Source organism: Uloborus diversus, chromosome 8, assembly GCF_026930045.1.
Source record: "Uloborus diversus isolate 005 chromosome 8, Udiv.v.3.1, whole genome shotgun sequence".
Lineage (NCBI taxonomy): Eukaryota > Metazoa > Arthropoda > Arachnida > Araneae > Uloboridae > Uloborus > Uloborus diversus.
This window is the reverse complement of record NC_072738.1, coordinates 2,990,545-3,015,094: the sequence shown is the minus strand read 5'-3', so window position 1 is coordinate 3,015,094 and position 24,550 is coordinate 2,990,545.

Sequence of the window (24,550 nt, the reverse complement as noted above, 5' to 3'; positions counted from 1 at the left end):
AAAAAACTCATATTCTTACAAATTCATACAAAACAATAAAAAAATTTACCTGGTATAACGTTATCCAATTTTGTTAATACAGAGTTTTCTTGTTTACGCTTCCACCATTTAATACTTTTTTGAAAGAAATAAGGAAAACTAACATTATTTTGAGAAGCTCGAGAATACTACTAAGGGACGAATTAATTTCTGTTGTTGAAGGCGTTCTTAGACATGTTGAATGCGTTACTCAGAACAAACTGACCGCGTTTACGTCAACAGATACAAGTGGAGCGCAACGTGGCAATGTTTTAGTTGCATTCGCAGTTTTATAAATCACCGCAAGGTAGCGTATTCAAGCGCTGGAGTTCCGAATATTCCCAACAAAAACAAAATTACACATGCAAAAACTTGACGACTATCCCAATGTCTGAATTATTGCAAAAGCAAAGCAAAGAGCGAAAATTGAAAGTTATTTTAAAAGCCTTGCTTGAATTAATTACAAATATTTTATTTGTTAACAAACATAAGATGGCAACAGTTAAAATTTTTAAATCATTGAGATAATATTTCCTATCATTTCCATACAATTAAAATCACGAGAAATACGCAGACGACAATCTATTACGATTTATCTTTCTTATTGTTGCATTAATAAAAATATTTTTATTCGCAAAAAAAAAAAAATCAACACCTCTTGGAGCGATCGGCGTCAAAATTGAACCAAAGCCTGTTTACATATGGATTCACATATATTCCAAATTTCAACCAGAACGTAGCATTACTTCTTGAGATAGGGCACTCAAAATGGAAAAAAAGAACGGGTGATTGCGCTACCCCCTTTTTAGCTGTTGACACAAAAATAAAATCAGTTCTTATACCCACTAAGGGCTTCTTGCCGATAAATTTTTCTTTCATTCCGTTCATTATTTCTTGAGATACAGCAGTCACAATTGACGACAAAAAACGTTCTATAGCTCAACCCCCGTTTGAGTTATTGAGACCAAAATTGAATCAGCCCCTGTTCCTGTTAATACCAACATATGGACCAAATTTTGTTTGATTCCGCCAGTTACTTCCTGAGGAATAGCAAGCACGCGTAACTCGAAAAACGTCCCATTGCTCCACCCCCCTTGGAGGAATTCGCGCCAAAAACTAATGGGCACAAGTTCACATAGGGGCACATATGTGTACTAAATTTCGTTCGATTTCATGCGGTAGTTTTTGTTGTAGAGCGGCCACAAAAAACTGGTCACACACAGACGTGACACACATACACACACACACACACACACACACAGACAGACATTTTCCAACTAGTATGTTGTGGCCATCACGAAACTTTCTTCTGTATTTTTCTTTTTTTCCTGATCCCTCCCCATGCTTGACGAGTAAGCAATATTCCCAACAAAAACAAAATTACACATGCAAAAACTTGACGACCATCCCAATGTTTGAATTATTACAAAAGCAAAGCAAAGAGCGAAAATTGAAAATTATTTTAAAAGCCTTGCTTGAATTAATTACAAATATTTTATTTGTTAACAAACATAAGATGGCAACAGTTAAAAATTTTAAATCATTGAGATAATATTTCCGATCATTTCCATACAATTAAAATCACGAGAAATACGCAGACGACAATCTATTACGATTTATCTTTCTTATTGTTGCATTAATAAAACTATTTTTATTCGCTAAAAATAATGATAATAAAAATAAATCAGCACCTCTTGGCGCCAAAATTGAACCAAAGCCTGTTTACATATGGATTCACATATATTCCAAATTTCAACCAGAACGTAGCATTACTTCTTGAGATAGGGCACTCACAATGGGACGTGTGATTGCGCTACCCCCTTTTTGGCTGTTGACACCAAAATAAAATCAGCTCTTATACCCACTAATCGGGCTACTTGCCGATAAATTTTTCTTTCATTCCGTTCATTATTTCTTGAGATACAGCACTCACCATTGACGACATAAAACGTTCTATAGTTCAACTCCCGTTTGAGTTATTGACACCAAAATTGAATCAGCACCTGTTCCTGTTAATGGCAACATATGGATCAAATTTTGTCTGATTCCGCCAGTTACGTCTTGAGGAATAGCAAGCATGCGTAACTCAAAAAACGTCCCATTGCTCCACCCCCCTTAGAGGAATTCGCGCCAAAAACCAATGGGCACAAGTTCACATGGGGGCACATATGTGTACCAAATTTCGTTCAATTTCATGCGGTAGGTTTTGCTGTAAAGCAGCCACAAAAAACTGGTCACACACAGACATGACACACACACACACGGACACACACACACACACAGACAGACAGACAGACATTTTCCAAAAAAAGTCGAAATGGACTCAGCACACCTCAAAACGTTCGAATCCGTCAAAATTCGAAATTCGAAAATTTGCACGAATCCAATACTTTCTTCTATATATTAGATATAGAAGAAAGTAAAAAGCCTTAGGGATTTTAAACTAGTATGTTGTGGCCATCACGAAACTTTCTTCTATATTTTTCCTTTTTCTGATCCCTCCCCATGCTTGACGAGAAAGCAATATTCCTAACAAAAACGAAATTACACATGCAAAAACTTGACGACCATCCCAATGTCTGAATTATTGTAAAAACAAAACAAAGAGCGAAAATTGAAAGTTACTTTAAAAGCCTTACTTGAATTAATTACAAATATTTTATTTATTAACAAACATAAGATGGCAACAGTTAAAAATTTTAAATCATTGAGATAATATTTCCGATTATTTCCATACAATTAAAATCACGAGAAATACGCAGACGACAATCTATTACGATTTATCTTTCTTATTGTTGCATTAATAAAACTATTTTTATTCGCAAAAAAAAAAAAAAAAAAAAATCAACACCTCTTGGAGCGATCGGCGTCAAAATTGAACCAAAGCCTGTTTACATATGGATTCACATATATTCCAAATTTCAACCAGAACGTAGCATTACTTCTTGAGATAGGGCACTCAAAATGGAAAAAAAGAACGGGTGATTGCGCTACCCCCCCTTTTTAGCTGTTGACACAAAAATAAAATCAGTTCTTATACCCACTAAGGGCTACTTGTCGATAAATTTTTCTTTCATTCCGTTCATTATTTCTTGAGATACAGCAGTCACAATTGACGACAAAAAACGTTCTATAGCTCAACCCCCGTTTGAGTTATTGACACCAAAATTTAATCAGCACCTGTTCCTGTTAATACCAACATATGGACCAAATTTTGTTTATTCCGCCAGTTACTTCCTGAGGAATAGCAAGCACGCGTAACTCGAAAAACGTCCCATTGCTCCACCCCCCTTGGAGGAATTCGCGCCAAAAACTAATGGGCACAAGTTCACATAGGGGCACATATGTGTACTAAATTTCGTTCGATTTCATGCGGTAGTTTTTGTTGTAGAGCGGCCACAAAAAACTGGTCACACACAGACGTGACACACATACATACACATACACACACACAGACAGACAGACATTTTTCAAAAATGGTCGAAATGGACTCAGCACACCTCAAAACGTTCGAATCCGTCAAAATTCGAAATTCGAAAATTTGCATGAATCCAATACTTTCTTCTATATATTAGATATAGAAGAAAGTAAAAATGGTCGAAATGGACTCAGCACTCCTCAAAACGTTCGAATCCGTCAAAATTCGAAAATTTGCACGAATCCAATACTTTCTTCTATATATTAGATATAGAAGAAAGTAAAAAAGAAATTAACGCTTATTTACAGTTTTTTTTTTTTTTTTTTTGGCGATTACTATTGCAATTATGAATACAACTAGTATGTTGTGGCCATCACGACACTTTCTTCTATATTTTTCTTTTTTTTTTCTGATCCCTCCCCATGCTTGACGAGGAAGCAATATTCCCAACAAAAACGAAATTACACATGCAAAAACTTGACGACCATCCCAATGTCTGAATTATTGCAAAAGCAAAGCAAAGAGCGAAAATTGAAAGTTATTTTAAAAGCCTTGCTTGAATTAATTACAAATATTTTATTTGTTAACAAATATAAGATGGCAACAGTTAAGAATTTTAAATCATTGAGATAATATTTCCTATCATTTCCATACAATTAAAATCACGAGAAATACGCAGACGACAATCTATTACGATTTATCTTTCTTATTGTTGCATTAATAAAAATATTTTTATTCGCAAAAAAAAAAAAAAATCAACACCTCTTGGAGCGATCGGCGTCAAAATTGAACCAAAGCCTGTTTACATATGGATTCACATATATTCCAAATTTCAACCAGAACGTAGCATTACTTCTTGAGATAGGGCACTCAAAATGGAAAAAAAGAACGGGTGATTGCGCTACCCCCTTTTTAGCTGTTGACACAAAAATAAAATCAGTTCTTATACCCACTAAGGGCTTCTTGCCGATAAATTTTTCTTTCATTCCGTTCATTATTTCTTGAGATACAGCAGTCACAATTGACGACAAAAAACGTTCTATAGCTCAACCCCCGTTTGAGTTATTGAGACCAAAATTGAATCAGCCCCTGTTCCTGTTAATACCAACATATGGACCAAATTTTGTTTGATTCCGCCAGTTACTTCCTGAGGAATAGCAAGCACGCGTAACTCGAAAAACGTCCCATTGCTCCACCCCCCTTGGAGGAATTCGCGCCAAAAACTAATGGGCACAAGTTCACATAGGGGCACATATGTGTACTAAATTTCGTTCAAATTCATGCGGTAGTTTTTGTTGTAGAGCGGCCACAAAAAACTGGTCACACACAGACGTGACACACATACACACACACACACACACACACACACAGACAGACATTTTCCAACTAGTATGTTGTGGCCATCACGAAACTTTCTTCTGTATTTTTCTTTTTTTCCTGATCCCTCCCCATGCTTGACGAGTAAGCAATATTCCCAACAAAAACAAAATTACACATGCAAAAACTTGACGACCATCCCAATGTTTGAATTATTACAAAAGCAAAGCAAAGAGCGAAAATTGAAAATTATTTTAAAAGCCTTGCTTGAATTAATTACAAATATTTTATTTGTTAACAAACATAAGATGGCAACAGTTAAAAATTTTAAATCATTGAGATAATATTTCCGATCATTTCCATACAATTAAAATCACGAGAAATACGCAGACGACAATCTATTACGATTTATCTTTCTTATTGTTGCATTAATAAAACTATTTTTATTCGCTAAAAAATAATGATAATAAAAATAAATCAGCACCTCTTGGCGCCAAAATTGAACCAAAGCCTGTTTACATATGGATTCACATATATTCCAAATTTCAACCAGAACGTAGCATTACTTCTTGAGATAGGGCACTCACAATGGGACGTGTGATTGCGCTACCCCCTTTTTGGCTGTTGACACCAAAATAAAATCAGCTCTTATACCCACTAATCGGGCTACTTGCCGATAAATTTTTCTTTCATTCCGTTCATTATTTCTTGAGATACAGCACTCACCATTGACGACATAAAACGTTCTATAGTTCAACTCCCGTTTGAGTTATTGACACCAAAATTGAATCAGCACCTGTTCCTGTTAATGGCAACATATGGATCAAATTTTGTCTGATTCCGCCAGTTACGTCTTGAGGAATAGCAAGCATGCGTAACTCAAAAAACGTCCCATTGCTCCACCCCCCTTAGAGGAATTCGCGCCAAAAACCAATGGGCACAAGTTCACATGGGGGCACATATGTGTACCAAATTTCGTTCAATTTCATGCGGTAGGTTTTGCTGTAAAGCAGCCACAAAAAACTGGTCACACACAGACATGACACACACACACACGGACACACACACACACACAGACAGACAGACAGACATTTTCCAAAAAAAGTCGAAATGGACTCAGCACACCTCAAAACGTTCGAATCCGTCAAAATTCGAAATTCGAAAATTTGCACGAATCCAATACTTTCTTCTATATATTAGATATAGAAGAAAGTAAAAAGCCTTAGGGATTTTAAACTAGTATGTTGTGGCCATCACGAAACTTTCTTCTATATTTTTCCTTTTTCTGATCCCTCCCCATGCTTGACGAGAAAGCAATATTCCTAACAAAAACGAAATTACACATGCAAAAACTTGACGACCATCCCAATGTCTGAATTATTGTAAAAACAAAACAAAGAGCGAAAATTGAAAGTTACTTTAAAAGCCTTACTTGAATTAATTACAAATATTTTATTTATTAACAAACATAAGATGGCAACAGTTAAAAATTTTAAATCATTGAGATAATATTTCCGATTATTTCCATACAATTAAAATCACGAGAAATACGCAGACGACAATCTATTACGATTTATCTTTCTTATTGTTGCATTAATAAAACTATTTTTATTCGCAAAAAAAAAAAAAAAAAAAAAAAAATCAACACCTCTTGGAGCGATCGGCGTCAAAATTGAACCAAAGCCTGTTTACATATGGATTCACATATATTCCAAATTTCAACCAGAACGTAGCATTACTTCTTGAGATAGGGCACTCAAAATGGAAAAAAAGAACGGGTGATTGCGCTACCCCCTTTTTAGCTGTTGACACAAAAATAAAATCAGTTCTTATACCCACTAAGGGCTACTTGTCGATAAATTTTTCTTTCATTCCGTTCATTATTTCTTGAGATACAGCAGTCACAATTGACGACAAAAAACGTTCTATAGCTCAACCCCCGTTTGAGTTATTGACACCAAAATTTAATCAGCACCTGTTCCTGTTAATACCAACATATGGACCAAATTTTGTTTATTCCGCCAGTTACTTCCTGAGGAATAGCAAGCACGCGTAACTCGAAAAACGTCCCATTGCTCCACCCCCCTTGGAGGAATTCGCGCCAAAAACTAATGGGCACAAGTTCACATAGGGGCACATATGTGTACTAAATTTCGTTCGATTTCATGCGGTAGTTTTTGTTGTAGAGCGGCCACAAAAAACTGGTCACACACAGACGTGACACACATACATACACATACACACACACAGACAGACAGACATTTTTCAAAAATGGTCGAAATGGACTCAGCACACCTCAAAACGTTCGAATCCGTCAAAATTCGAAATTCGAAAATTTGCATGAATCCAATACTTTCTTCTATATATTAGATATAGAAGAAAGTAAAAATGGTCGAAATGGACTCAGCACTCCTCAAAACGTTCGAATCCGTCAAAATTCGAAAATTTGCACGAATCCAATACTTTCTTCTATATATTAGATATAGAAGAAAGTAAAAAAGAAATTAACGCTTATTTACAGTTTTTTTTTTTTTTTTTTTTTTTGGCGATTACTATTGCAATTATGAATACAACTAGTATGTTGTGGCCATCACGACACTTTCTTCTATATTTTTCTTTTTTTTTTTCTGATCCCTCCCCATGCTTGACGAGGAAGCAATATTCCCAACAAAAACGAAATTACACATGCAAAAACTTGACGACCATCCCAATGTCTGAATTATTGCAAAAGCAAAGCAAAGAGCGAAAATTGAAAGTTATTTTAAAAGCCTTGCTTGAATTAATTACAAATATTTTATTTGTTAACAAATATAAGATGGCAACAGTTAAAAATTTTAAATCATTGAGATAATATTTCTGATCATTTCCATACAATTAAAATCACGAGAAATACGCAGACGACAATCTATTACGATTTATCTTTCTTATTGTTGCATTAATAAAACTATTTTTATTCGCTAAAAAATAATGATAATAAAAATAAATCAGCACCTCTTGGCGCGATTGGCGCCAAAGTTGAACCAAAGCCTGTTTACATATAGATTCACATATATTCCAAATTTCAACCAGAACGTAGCATTACTTCTTGAGATAGGGCACTCACAATGGAAAAAAAGAACGGGCGATTGCGCTACCCCCTTTTTAGCTGTTGACACCAAAATAAAATCAGCTCTTATACCCACTAAGGGGTATTTGCCGATAAATTTTTCTTTTATTCCGTTCATTATTTCTTGAGATACAGCAGGCACAATTGACGACGAAAAACGTTCTATATCTCAACCCCCGTTTGAGTTATTGACACCAAAATTGAATCAGCACCTGTTCTTGTTAATGGCAACATATGGACCAAATTTTGTTTGATTCCGCCAGTTACTTCCTGAAGAATAGCAATCACGCGTAACTCAAAAAACGTCCCATTGCTCCACCCCCCTTGGAGGAATTTGCGCCAAAAACCAATGGGCACAAGTTCACATAGGAGCACATATGTGTACCAAGTTTCGTTCGATTTCATGCGGTAGTTTTTGCTGTAGCGCAGCCACAAAAAACTGGTCACACACAGACGTGACACACACACATACACACACACATACATACACACACACAGACAGACAGACATTTTCCAAAAATAGTCGAAATGGACTCAGCACACCTCAAAACGTTCGAATCCGTCAAAATTCGAAAATTTGCACGAATCCAATACTTTCTTCTATATATTAGATATAGAAGAAAGTAAAAATGGTCGAAATGGACTCAGCACACCTCAAAACTTTCGAATCCGTCAAAATTCGAAAATTTGCACGAATCCAATACTTTCTTCTATATATTAGATATAGAAGAAAGTAAAAAAGAAATTAACGCTTATTTACAGTTTTTTTTTTTTTTTTGGCGATTACTATTGCAATTATGAATACAACTAGTATGTTGTGGCCATCACGACACTTTCTTCTATATTTTTCTTTTTTTTTCTGATCCCTCCCCATGCTTGACGAGGAAGCAATATTCCCAACAAAAACGAAATTACACATGCAAAAACTTGACGACCATCCCAATGTCTGAATTATTGCAAAAGCAAAGCAAAGAGCGAAAATTGAAAGTTATTTTAAAAGCCTTGCTTGAATTAATTACAAATATTTTATTTATTAACAAACATAAGATGGCAACAGTTAAAAATTTTAAATCATTGAGATAATATTTCCGATCATTTCCATACAATCAAAATCACGAGAAATACGCAGACGACAATCTATTACGATTTATCTTTCTTATTGTTGCATTAATAAAACTATTTTTATTCGCAAAAAAAAAAAAAAAAAAAAAATCAACACCTCTTGGAGCGATCGGCGTCAAAATTGAACCAAAGCCTGTTTACATATGGATTCACATATATTCCAAATTTCAACCAGAACGTAGCATTACTTCTTGAGATAGGGCACTCAAAATGGAAAAAAAGAACGGGTGATTGCGCTACCCCCTTTTTAGCTGTTGACACAAAAATAAAATCAGTTCTTATACCCACTAAGGGCTACTTGCCGATAAATTTTTCTTTCATTCCGTTCATTATTTCTTGAGATACAGCAGTCACAATTGACGACAAAAAACGTTCTATAGCTCAACCCCCGTTTGAGTTATTGACACCAAAATTTAATCAGCACCTGTTCCTGTTAATACCAACATATGGACCAAATTTTGTTTGATTCCGCCAGTTACTTCCTGAGGAATAGCAAGCACGCGTAACTCGAAAAACGTCCCATTGCTCCACCCCCCTTGGAGGAATTCGCGCCAAAAACTAATGGGCACAAGTTCACATAGGGGCACATATGTGTACTAAATTTCGTTCGATTTCATGCGGTAGTTTTTGTTGTAGAGCGGCCACAAAAAACTGGTCACACACAGACGTGACACACATACATACACATACACACACACACACAGACAGACAGACATTTTCCAAAAATGGTCGAAGTGGACTCAGCACACCTCAAAACGTTCGAATCCGTCAAAATTCGAAAATTTGCACGAATCCAATACTTTCTTCTATATATTAGATATAGAAGAAAGTAAAAATTGTCGAAATGGACTCAGCACACCTCAAAACGTTCGAATCCGTCAAAATTCGAAAATTTGCACGAATCCAATACTTTCTTCTATATATTAGATACAGAAGAAAGTAAAAAAGAAATTAACGCTTATTTACAGTTTTTTTTTTTTTTTGGCGATTACTATTGCAATTATGAATACAACTAGTATGTTGTGGCCATCACGACACTTTCTTCTATATTTTTCTTTTTTTTTTCTGATCCCTCCCCATGCTTGACGAGGAAGCAATATTCCCAACAAAAACGAAATTACACATGCAAAAACTTGACGACCATCCCAATGTCTGAATTATTGCAAAAGCAAAGCAAAGAGCGAAAATTGAAAGTTATTTTAAAAGCCTTGCTTGAATTAATTACAAATATTTTATTTGTTAACAAATATAAGATGGCAACAGTTAAGAATTTTAAATCATTGAGATAATATTTCCGATCATTTCCATACAATTAAAATCACGAGAAATACGCAGACGACAATCTATTACGATTTATCTTTCTTATTGTTGCATTAATAAAACTATTTTTATTCGCTAAAAAATAATGATAATAAAAATAAATCAGCACCTCTTGGCGCGATTGGCGCCAAAGTTGAACCAAAGCCTGTTTACATATAGATTCACATATATTCCAAATTTCAACCAGAACGTAGCATTACTTCTTGAGATAGGGCACTCACAATGGAAAAAAAGAACGGGCGATTGCGCTACCCCCTTTTTAGCTGTTGACACCAAAATAAAATCAGCTCTTATACCCACTAATCGGGCTACTTGCCGAAAAATTTTTCTTTTATTCCGTTCATTATTTCTTGAGATACAGCAGGCACAATTGACGACGAAAAACGTTCTATAGCTCAACCCCCGTTTGAGTTATTGACACCAAAATTGAATCAGCACCTGTTCTTGTTAATGGCAACATATGGACCAAATTTTGTTTGATTCCGCTAGTTACTTCCTGAAGAATAGCAATCACGCGTAACTCAAAAAACGTCCCATTGCTCCACCCCCCTGGGAGGAATTTGCGCCAAAAACCAATGGGCACAAGTTCACATAGGGTCACATATGTGTACCAAGTTTCGTTCGATTTCATGCGGTAGTTTTTGCTGTAGCGCAGCCACAAAAAACTGGTCACACACAGACGTGACACACACACATACATACACACACACAGACAGACAGACATTTTCCAAAAATAGTCGAAATGGACTCAGCACACCTCAAAACGTTCGAATCCGTCAAAATTCGAAAATTTGCACGAATCCAATACTTTCTTCTATGTATTAGATATAGAAGAAAGTAATAATGCATTTGAAGTGGAGCATTTTGAGAAAATTTAGAAATTTCTATTAATGAAGAACACTTGACATAACATTTTTCATTAACAGAGAGGTTATGTCAGACTAGAACGCTCGGTTTTTGATGCAAGAAAGTTTCCTTCGCGCTCGGATTTAGGTCCGAGACTATATCACCTGGGCTCGGGCTCTCAAAAATGAGCCAGAACTCATCTCTAGCATGAAACTTCACTTTCTTCAACTCTAAATTTTACAGAAAATAAATCCTAATAAGTTGTATTTTTAAGTTGAAGTAACATCTCATTTATATGGTTGATCTATTCAAAATGCAGATTTTTTCTGCTTTGTTTTAAGGTTACTTTTAAGACCTTAACATCCCAATCAGAAGACAATTTCTGAATAATTTTCCTTTCAAATCAAGTCGTTTTTTACGGATGTTTTTTTACATTTGGTCAATTGAAGTCAATTTCTTACAAACAGAGATAATTCAATTTTTTCACGATGCCCTTAAAAAGTCAGTGCGAAACCCTTCTCATTTGTGACTTCGATCTCCTTTTTATCCTGTATATAATCAGTGGCGTTGCTATGGGGGCGGTCCGCCCCGGGTATCACCTGTCTGGGGGTGACACCTACAGTGGAATTGCAGGTTTTTGAAAAATATGAAGCTAAAATGCATTTTTAAGGCTGCAAATTTGGAAAATTTCCACGGGAAAACCCCCAGACCTCCCAATTTTACTAGATTTTTTTACATTAGCCCACTTAAAATTTCGTTGCAACACAAATATAGTTGTTTCTGAAAAGTGTATGAATTTCGTGTTATGTTTACATAAAATTCTTTTTTTCCTTTTGCGTTTGTGTGTGGGAGGGGTGGGAATGTCAACCATGCTAGGTACACCACTAATATAATGGAAGACATAGTCCACATTATTATTGGTCCGATACTTTTATTTTGAAACAAACGCAGTAAATGGAATAAAATCATGCTTAAATGTCTAATACTTCTTTTATAAACAGGCAGAATGATAACCAATGAGAAAAAGGCAAATGAGTCATCACTTTGTTTCAATAAATTTGCTTCAAAAGTTGATTTTTAGTGTCAACAATGCATTTAATCATCCACATGGTTCTTTAAAGTAAAGCCACATAGTTTAGTTTTTTATGTTTCTAATCAAGGTTTAAAAAAAACCATTCAGTAGTGAATAAATCTTCTGATTCAAAAGTACTTGTTCTGTTTACATATTTGCACATTTTCAACCGCATATAAATTAACAAGTTCAGAAATTTCAACATATATGTGAATCCAGACATTGAACGTAGCAGTAAGTTGCATGGATTAATTTTGCGAGCCGTATGTTGGGCACTACTGTTTTAGAGTATATTAAAATTCCTCTTTTCTGTATTTTATCACCTGACTAAAGATCTTTATTTTCCAAAACCTTTAACAAATTAAGATAAACTCTGACAAATTTTATAATAAAGTTAGTTTTATAATAAAGACAAGTGATGGAAAACAACTCCGATGCAAATGAATTGCGTTTTTAGAGTGGACGTGGCCAAACCAAGAACTTGCAAGTTTGCTAGTACAGAATATAAAACATAAGTGTTGAAAATAATTAATTAATTCAAAATTAGTGATGCCCTAGCAGTAAAATCACATCACTAAAAAAGGCGAGTGGTTGAGACAGAAGTGGATGCAATGAGATTTCAAAATTCAGATTTGTTTTTTGGATCATTCAATTTTCGCCTTTTAATAACTTTTATGTACTATACTATTAAATAACTTAAGATTTCTAACGTTCTTTTAGTTACTGTTACTTTCTCTTTGTCCAGGTCTTTTTTCCATGACTTGAAATAAATTTCCATGACTTTGAATGAAAATTTCAATTTCCCATGACTTTTCCAGGTCTGAAATTTGTTTTTTGTTTTTTTGTTTTTTTCATAACTTTCCAGAATTTCCATGACCCGTACGAACCCTGATATTACTTGCACAGCCTAAATTTACTTTCTGGGGGTGCGGGCATATGCTCATAACTGTTCTTAAGTGTAAATATACTGTATTAAGACTAAAAGTGTAGTTACAAAAAAAAAAAAGAGTTCTGGAGACGTTAATCCTCTTCTTCCCTCATGCTGCAATACTGATACAGGTATACTGTACAAGTAAATTTTTCAAAATAAGTTTTAAGAAAGAAAATAACTTTTTATTGCATTCTTTTAACTGGCATAGCTGCAAGGAAACTCAAAAACAAGTCATCAAAGTTAAAGCTCCATGGGATTTTCGACACTGATTTTACTATATGTGAGTTGATATCAGAATTGAAACTGGACAGTTTTATTAGTCTGAAATAACTCGCAACATTCACTGCATTTCTATAAACAAATGCAATGAAAAGTCTCATTTAAATAGGTAGGTTATCGAAAAAAGCCCATGAAGTGTCTCAATTCACTGGTTATAGTTCAGCAAAGGATGAGTATTTCTAACTTGAAGCTAGAGAGCTATAGCTAGTTTCTTTCACAATTTTTTGAAAGGAGTTACTGATTCATTAGATTTCATCTTCAATAATAGGGGAAAGTCGCAAGAAATATGAAAAATCATAATCTTACAGTTTCTTATTGGCTATGAGCCAAGAGAGCCTTTGAGCGACGGTAAAACTAAAAAGCGAGTTTTCGCAAAGTACGACAATTAAGACCCCGTATCTTGGTTCAGAATATCGACCAATTCCACGACCCGGTAACTGTTCGCGGCTCATGGGTTGGGAACCGCTGCATTACATAGAGCATCTGGTTTTGTCGAAGAAAAACTTGTTAAAGTACAAAAAATGCATTGAAGCATTCTGTTTTTGAATACATATGAGGCAGTGAGAAGCAAAAGGAAGTAAGTGGCAAAATTAAAAATTTTGAGATAACCAGTACAAATAGTAGGTGAACCTCTCCTGTCTTGGGGCAAGAGATTGTACTAGTAGCCCTGGTAGGTGCTGCTGTATAGCATGATTTAGAAAAGAAATTCAATGAAAGCCTACCTAAAATCTGATCTTTAAACGCGTTTTACTTGAAACTTAAAACAGTCCACTTGCATTCCTTGGCTTCTCACTGCTTCATATGCAAAAATTGCTTTCTAGGTTATCAGCGTTTTCCTCTAGGTTGTATACAAAAAAATTACGCCCCACCCCTAACCCAGAATTGTGAGGGATTCGAAATTTCTAAATATACGAGTCCTGCAAGAAACCCAAGAACAAAAATAGCAAATCAATGAAAAGTATTTCAGCTCTCTTCTCTGAAATAATTCGTAACTTTTTAATTGTGTACACCACAAAGGTAGTGTTGAGAAGGGAGAGATTTATCTCCTTTTTTACTTTTTCTTAACAGGGTTCATATTCAACTTTGAAAATTAAAAGTACTGAGTTTTTAAGGAGTTTTGCAGGAGTTCATTTTATTTTTTAAGGACAAGTTTCTTGTTTAAAGATGCATTTTTTAAAAGGAATTTCAGAAAAATATATGTAACACACTAAATTTGTGGCATAGCAAAAATTTGCAATTACTGCTTCTTAGGCTTGAGCCATCACAGAATCAAATTCAAATACGCGGGAGGGGGCAGGGTTAACAATTGAAATATGTTTCATTTTTAATATTAATAAAAAATAAGTGATATTGATTGGAAATTAGTATTTTCTCAAAAACAAACCACATACTAACAATTTACTAACTGAAAAAGGATTTTAAAAAATAAAATTACTAAAATAAGAACTATAATAAGCCGACTATAAGTGGTCGAGGCCAAAATAACTTCCAATTATCAAAATAATTGAAATATTAACAAGATACAAAGGGACAAACTTCAAACACAACAAACAATTTTCGGTGAAGCTTGTGTTTGATTTTGACATAGAAACTTAAGGTTACTCATATGAGATTGAAATACAAAAAATTCCATTTAAACATTAGGGATCCTCTTGAAAAATTGTACAAATTTTTTTGATTTTCAAAATTGACCAAAGTTTCGTATACTATTTCAAAACTTCTGTGTGACTCTACACTGATCAACATAGAAAACTGACTAATTTTAAGAATTTTTCTTCGAAAAAGTATGAAAATATTAATTCTAGGAAATAGTGATACCACACTTTAGCTATTAAGTTGCTCTTTCATCTGTTATGTTTGTTTATGTTTTGTAATTAAAATCTACAAAATTTTAAAATTGGAAAAAAAAAATGATTTAGATTTAAAAAAAAAACTTTTTTTTTAAATTCAAAAAATTAAATTTTGCCAACTACAGATGTTACGTCTGGAATAAAACACTTAAGTTGAAACAAAAATAATTTTCAGCCAGAGATTCTGCACTTAACTTCTGACATTCGACACTCGTAAAGAGCATGAAATTAGATTAAAACTTTTAAATTTAATGATTTTAATAAAAATACAAATGAACTTAATTTCTTTGCCTCTTCACAGGCATAGTGAGCATCATAAACGCAAAAAATCTTATACCCATGGCAGATGCAAAGATATTGCGATTTTCAAAGTGAACGCGCTAAAAGTATAAAGCAAAGAATTTATTTAAATAAATTATTTCAAAATTGCATTTTAGAGCTTTGCAATAAAAGTATTACAGTAGAAGACCTTTATAACGCACACCTTGGGACCACAGCTTTTGCGTTATACAGGATTTTGCGTTATATAGATCATTTCACAAATTTTTAAACTAATGTTCAGAATATATATCTATATTAGCACTTCAGAATGAGTTTTATCTGCAATGAATATTAAAGCACCAATACTACAATTAGTTATTCCCAAATAAATATGTTTCACAATCAAAAGAAAGTGCATTATCCTGCTAGCTTCATGGTTTGCATAACAGCTGCATTTTCAAGAGCCATCTGGTATTTTATATTTATTATGATTACTAATTCTAAATTTAAAAATTTTGAATTAAGATGGAAAGATGAGAAACTTTTAAAATTTTACTTTGCCTAACAATTTTTATTTTTGAACAGCAAAACAGGGATTTTTTAAGCTTCAAAACCTATTGTTTACTTCTGAAAAGTTGCGCGGTTTATAGAGAATTACGTTATATAGGTCGGAGTTATAACGGTCTCCTACTGTACTAATAACAATCTAAGTAATTGAAGCAAAAATCAAATTAAACCAGCGATTTAGATTTTAACTTTTTGACTCTCATAAAGGATAAAGAATTCGATTTGAAAATTTTAACTTTAATTTTTAAAGGAATAAAAAGAAATTTCATTTATTTGCCCTTTTAAAAAATCATAATAGGCATCAAAAACCAGAAAAATTCAATTCTCATATCGGAATGAAAGCATCAAAGGTCTAAAAACGGCAAGTAAAAGAATTTATTGAAGTGAAAAAACTTCAGAATGGTACTTTAACAAGTCTACACAATGTTATAAATAGCGGAATTCTGGTAAAATATGGTACAATGTAAGCACTCGTATCGGATTGGCAATAGAAGAAAATCTGTAAAGTCGCGTAGAATAAAAAATAAGGAGTTTTAAGGGCCCTTATTTTATTTTCTTAAAAAGCAGGAGTTTATAAGGAGTTTACAAGAAGTTTATGAACCTTGTGTTTCTTTCAGGTATAAAACACTCCATCTTTCTGCACAGACCAGAAAGATGAGGCAGCTATCTAGAACAGCCTTTCTCAACCTTTTCCGACTTGTGGACTGATAAAATGCGTGAAAACGTTCTGCAGACCAGTGACTGTTTTGTACACCCAAAAAAACTTATTTTTCTACAAAAAAAAGTCTTAAGAATTATAGAACTTTTACATAAGTTACTTGTAAGATTTTTATTATCATTTACTTAATATCCTATTTAAAAGTAAAGATTAGTCACCATGTTAATTCTATACAAGTGACTAAATCTTTGAGAAAAATCACAAAAAACTTGTACTAAGTAATTAAAATATTAACTCTTAAAACATCGTATGAAATATTTTTTGAATAAGTAGATTTTTTTTTTAAATCAGGCAGATGAAACCCTTTGAGGATTGGTAAAAATTTTCTGGGAACCAGGGCCGGTAAAGCAATTGAGAATTGCTGATCCAGGGTTCATACTCAATTTCAGAAAGAAAATGTAGGAGTTTCGAAGGAGTAAAATGAGGTTTTGAAGGAGTTCTTTTCAGCTGTCCGTAATGATATCGCCCTTTTTTTCAACATATTTGACTCTCTTCCCCTTTGTCACAAAGTATCACACTTCACCTTACTACTCCCCATGTCACATGTCATATTTTGCATAGATATAGTTATAACTGCATGATTTCACTTTTCTTAACCCTCTCTCAGTCTCTTGTCATAATTTCCTGAACTCGTTTCTCCCTCAAGGCATGACATCACTTGCAGATGACCCTTTTTAAAAATTCAAAACTGAGATTTAAAAAGCAAATCTATTAATGTATTTTTAAACATTTTAAAAAAACTAGAGAAACTGACTTTTGTTGCTGAGGTGGAAGGAAAAGCAAAAACAGGGTGGCGACAGGAAATGTGAAAAAAAGTTCCCTAACTTTTCATTGATTAAGTTCACCAAATTTCCCTGATTTACATTACCAATAATAATGGTTTTCTTTCTTTGCTCTACTTGAAATCCATTGTATGTTTGTATTAAATGCAGTATTTTAAACATTTTAAGTTGTGTAAAGTTGTTGAACTAAAGATTTATTTTAAAAAGATGCTACTTTTTTGATAAAATGGTAAAAAAAAACAAGACAATTTTTTTGGAAGGAAAGAAAAACCAACAAAACAGTATATTAAATTTTTATACATGAAAAGATTATATAAAATTCAAAAAAAAAAAAACTTTACTTCCAGAAACCACTTAGGATAAGAAATTTAAGAAACGATTAAAATTACTCTTAAAAACATATATGTATTTATGATAGAACTAAAAAATAATTGAAATTATTTTGAACTAAGTTTTCAAACAGTATAATAATTGTTACAAGAATAACAAGTAATAGTGAAAGAATAGAAGTAATGTAGTTATTCTTATCTAACTAATTGACATATTTATGCAAAACAGATGAAACCATTTGACATCCATTCATAAGGAGCTTTTCTCTAATCAAGAATATAGGTTTTAATGAATGAATACAGCATTTTAACAATAAAAAAATAAAAATATTTACTTAAGTTCACAAGTTAACTCTATTTCAAATGATTTCAATATGTAACCAAAAAAATCTTAGATTGCTTTTGTAACAAACAACTTTCAATGCAAAAAAAAAGCAATTAGTTATTATCAAAATATATAAAAGAATACAACTTGGTTATAAAATTAAAAAATTACTTAAGTCTGAAGAAAAGAAAACCTTTATAATCTGCGGTGACAACAAATAGTATAACGGCTAAAAACAAAGTTTTTTTAATTGAAAGTTCTATTTTAGCAATTAAATTAAAAACCCAAAGAAGTAATAACTTTTAAGCTTTTATAGTATTAATTCAAAAACCAAAGATTTTTTTCTTGAAATCGTGATTACAGTACTTAATTACTTCGAGACAATGGAATAAAGGCAACGGAGCTAAGGCATTAATGAAGGCTTCCTTTTTTCCTGTATGGTTGTTTATTTTACGTAGCATTGAAAGCATAAAAGGAAATTTCAAGTCCCTAGGTAAAATAAACAACCTAACAGACACAGAAGCAATCTTAATAAGTTCATCCTATGGTTAATAAGTAAGATTCAATACTTTGACGTTGAGGAAAAAAGATGCACAAACATGCGGCAGTGTATAATCGCACCTCATTAATTTTACTTTTTTTGAACAGATAATTGGCGGAAAATGCGTAGGGAATTAGAGTATTTAATTTTGTAAAGCAAAAAAAAAAAATTTTTTTTTTCATAAAATCAATTTTCCCTGATTTTTTGTTATTTTTTCAAAATTCCCTGATATTTCCCTGATTAATAAAGTTCCCTGACTTTTCCCTGATCTGTCACCACCCTGAAAAATCATAAAACTTAAGTGAAGTAAAACATGCTTTGTGTTTATCTTATTCTTTTATGAAATGTCTTAGTCACCTAATACTATTTTCACCTTCAACTTTTATGACTTCTATAATCAATTTATAGATAAAAAAATATACAAAATTACTACATTAAATTTGTCTTTTTACCTTCACCCTTGTGACGAAATTAAGTTGTCAATCGAAGGATTTTAAATTACTGTCATAGAGGAAGCTAAAAAAGGAGTTTTCAAGGAGTTAAAACCAAAATGAAGGAGTTTGAAGAGTCCCTCAAAAAATTTCCGAAATGAAGGAGTATTGGAGGAGTTTTAGAGGAGCATACGAACCCTGTGATCTAGAAACTTTGAACTAAGGAAAGTTCTACTGAACAGTGGAAGATTTCCCCCAAAACAGACAATCAACAAATTTACCGGTCCCTTAAAAGTTGTTCAACAACCACTTTTGTTTTTGAATGAGTTATGTGAACAAAGTGGGAATCTCTAACTCTAATAATGAGTACACAATACTCTACAGCTGAGTTATGATTGGTGAACAAAATTAATTTTATCAAAACATGTTTTTTTACAGAATAGTTAAGCACTCAAGTTTTTATACAACTAGCAATAACTAAAAATGATATGAAGGCCAATCTTGAAAAATTAGTAGGAACTTCGGCTAACAATGGAAAACTTCCACCCTTGAACAAATATAAATTAATAACTGGAAAAAAATAAGACTGTAAATGTAATTTTGGCTGGTTGATAAATACCTAGAAATAAAAACGTGATTTAAGAAGTTCAAATAGACTTTTTTATGTAACACCAATCTCCAGTTTCACATTGACGAACGAAATACAGTAAACTCCCAATCATTGGTGGTCGGTTTATCCGGGGGTCTTTTCACTATTTTTGTTAACAGTTATTAAATGTTTTTAAAACTTATGGTTGTGTTATTATTCGTTTTTAGCTTTTACATATGTATATATTTTTTTTACCTTTAATGTTAGTAGATAGAATGTAGCAATGTTTTTAGCTATAATTTAAATGTACGTATGAGTGTTATTCATATTTTTTAGCTATTGTATATGGTGGTATCGTTTTTTTACTATTTTTCAGATTATCCGCAGTTTTCGTTTATCCGCGGCTATTGTGCCACCCTATTCAGCAGATAATCGGGAGTTTACTGCACTTCAGAATGGTAACTGTCCCCAATAGTTTAAATTTACAATAAAAAAGAATCTTTTTATATTTTTAAAGTCATGCTCAGGGATTAGACACACAAAAATATTTTACTGCAAAAAAAAACAAAGGGTAACAACTGTGAAAAATTCAGTCACAAACTGCAAAATGTCCGAATAAAAAGAGAAAACATTACCAATTACATTTTTTTTTTTTTTTTTTTTGTAAATTTATTTTAATTAAAACAATTGACTGCATTGCAAAGATTCTGAAATCAAAAATGACGTGAAGATGTAAAGAGCATAATTGAAAAGAGAAGACGCATGTAGAAAAGCATTTAAATTTTCAAAATAAATTAGTGAATTTCGGAACTAAATTTTAATGATACAAACCATAATTGAACAATTCAACTATGTTTTGGCAAAATTCTGCATCAAATAATTTTACAAGTGAAACATACAATAAAATAACTACAATGTGTAAACAAAAATAACTTAAGTATTATAATTTTTTTTAATATCATTCCAAAATGTTTGAAGAAGTAATTTACAATTAAAAAAAAAAACATAGCTAAAATGGTCTTAAAAAAAATCCACACATTTTCCAAAGCGGGGGAAGGAAAAAAAATCAAGAAATCAATTTATTATTCCAGCTCTCCAGATACAGAAATTCAATAAGCTACGTAAAAATGTAATAATGCTCACATTCTGGCAGATGTAAAAAGTTTCTTTTTATTTACACAGCACAAGTCAGTATTTGGGGGGAAAATTACATTTACACAATTGACACAAATACATGTCTGGCTATGCTTCCATCCACCGGATCGATCCGCTCAGACTCTCGGAATCCTATCAACTTGAGCATGTGTGTTCACTTAAAGAGCGCAATAAATATTCGAAAGGAGAAAAGAAGTGCAGGGCGTCCTATAGGGAGAAAACCAAAACAGCAGAGACGGTTCTCGTTATTGCAGCAGTCGACACCAGACGCCTGGTGGATGTATAAAATTTAACAATTCATAGATTTCTTTTTTTTTTTTTTGCCACAAATAATTAAAAAAAGGACTGGTCTTCGCTGAAATGAAAACCAGGACAGGAAAAAACAGCAGAAAGTAATGTGGTGTAATGGAAGAAGCGCTAGTCCGATCCCCGCGGAGTGGTCACATGGCGTACTTTCTTGTCCATTCTCGAGCCAGCTCATTGTACTTCTCCCGGTCGGTTTTGTAGATTTTAGCTATTTCGGGAACGAGGGGGTCATCTGGGTTGGGATCACAGAGCAGGGAACATATGGACAGCAAGACTGCAAGACAAATGCATGAATCAATTATTCAGTCATAACAAAGCAAAGATGAAATCCAGCTGTAAGAGAGAGACTAAAAAGTGCGAAACTAAGTAAAATATAATTGAACCTCAATACAAACACATGACCCAACAGGTCGTTAAAAAAGTTTTTCTAGATGCAATATGTTCTTAATTTAAAAGACAATTTATGACAAATTTAATATGTTCATGAAAATTTATTTACATACTGGCTGAAGACCTTCGTTAAAATTTAATGGACACGAAAACAGCAACAACGTATATATATAAAGTTATAAAAGAGCCACTTTGGGAAAAAAAAAGCCTAATTTCATGGTGATTGAAAAGTAGCACAAAAATGAGCTAATGTTGATACATATATCAGGATGTTTTATTAAAGGCATTTAAAAATACTTGAAATGTATAACAAAATTAGTTAATCACAAAGTAAAAAATATCAAATATAATTTTAATGACTAAAATCAGGGGAGAGATATCAAAATAAAAAGTAACACAAGCAGTTTTAATATAGAGTAATATTAAAATATCAACCTTAAATCAATAAAAAAAATTTAAGAACTTTAGGTGCACCATTTCAAAGTTTTCCAGGGGGGCAAAGTATTTGATACATATCATATAAACACATACACAAATGCATAACATTGTTCCCAAAATTACAGTGAGACATACAACTGACTGATGCCCATTATACGTGAATCATATTTTAAAATTTCATACATCCCGTGGTAGAATGGTCAGAGAGCAAAAAGGAGTACAGTAGAGTCCAGACTTACGAGAGGGATGTGTTCCAAGACCCCTCGCGTGAGTCGAAATTTCGCGTTGTAGTAAAGGGTATGTTTATGACTTTTTGATAAACATAAAAAATATTTTAGATACTTGTAAACATCGTTCAAACTGCTTTAAAACATTCCTCAAGTATATGTCAACATTTTCCACATAAATAACTGTTATTATACTGCATTTAATAAAAACCTACGTTAATTAATACAAACTACTGTTATGATGTACAAAATCAATGGTTAAAAAAAATTTTGAAAAAAAAATAGAACCAACTTCAAAATTGCTCTAAAAAGTGAAAAATAATTTTATTCTTTAAACACCATCGATAATGCTTTTAAACATAATTTTTGAAGTTGGCGCAAAAACAAAACGTAAAATCCAGTGTAACCATGCTTCGTTCATATTTTTTTTAGAAAAGCATCCAAAGTTACGAACGAAACATTTATATCGCTATTCAAATATGCTGTCGTCAATGCATAATGTATGTGATAGTGAAGAAACTGGTCCTGGTTAAATTTATAGTTGTATTTGAGTTATGGCTGTGAATGATTTTACCTATCGTTTTTGCACCAACTTCAAAAATTATGTTTAAAAGCATTATCGATGGTGTTTAAAGAATAAAATTATTTTTCACTTTTTAGAGCAATTTTGAAGTCGGTTCTATTTTTTTTTTTTTTTTTTTTCAAAATTTTTTTATTTCATTCTTTTTAGTGTAAATGTAGGTATTTCAGAAATAATAAGAAGTTACCATCACGAAACTTCACATTTTTTCTTAAAAATGCTCCATACTAAAAAAAAAACTATTGGCACGCGTTAAACTTTAAGCGATTGGCACTAAAAACTTATCTTTGTTCCTCTCTGGAAATCATGCGTAGTTAATTTAATTATAACCATTTAAGTATTACGTTTTTCCTAACTAATTTACATTCCACAGCATCTAAGTTGCTCATGATGCAATCCTGTATTTTCTTACTTAGCCCGGATCATCTGTTATTGGCATAGATGATAACGATAAAAATACTACAGAGTAGTTGAGTCAAACCTAATGGTAGCATTGTGAAGGCTAAGCAGATCCTAATCACTGCATCACCTCGCTTCCAGGTTAGGTTTACCCCTACTATGGAGCAATAGCGCTGAAGAAAGGAAGATTTTGATAATTCACATAGGGTTACTATAAATCAGCAGGGTTACTAAAATAAAATTATTTACGCCAAAAATGAGACGACAGCGCCAGATTCCCCATTATTGAAATGTCCCTTGAAGAAATTTGATGCTTGCTTCAGAGAAGCCTTCATTCAAAATTATCATTACAATTACTATTAATGTTACTGTTATACGGCACCAAACTTTTATAACAATGAGTTTCCTATTGTCGCGTAGATGAAGATAGCGAAGACAATGTGAAAGCAAAATGAAGCGAATACTCATTAGTCTCAACTCGAGATCTTTATTCAGAACCACGAATGAACGTTACATCTCCTTATATACAACTTGAGAAAGTGCTGGAACTTTCCAGACTTGGAAAGATACAGAAATTAATAGAAGATTCGAGAAAATACGGGAAACAGAAACGAAATTTTAGTAAAATTCACTTTGTCCTAGTCGGGATTTGAACCCGGGTCGCTCACAAGGGAGGCGAGAATTCTACCACTGAGCCACCGTTATCCACGGATGAAAAATGCGAACTTCGCTACAAAAACATTTAATAGGGAAATTGCATAAAATTTACTGTTTTTTGCCCATAACTTTTTTTCTAAAGAACAAATATGATCAAACAAAGTAATGGGACCTAAGTTGAGCCATCCCCTATCCATTAAAAAAAGAATCATCAAAATCGGTTCACTAGGTGAGACGCTATGAGTGGACAAACAAAAAAAAAAACATACATACGGTATGAATTGATAACCGCCTCCTTTTTGAAGTCGGTTAAAAAGGGAGAGTGAGACAAAACACAATGCTGTATATCGTCGCTTTACAGCAAGAATAAGATATCTAATCCCAGAAATAACACTAAGATATCTTATTGTTGCTTTGAGATGACGATAAACAATCTTAATATATAAAAATCAATGTCCTGAGATAACATATAATATATATCAATGCACAGCCAATACGGCTGAAGCCTCAGACTTGAAATTTGGCAGGCATGTCCACATGATTACGAAAGTATCCACTAAGAAAGGATTTTTTCGA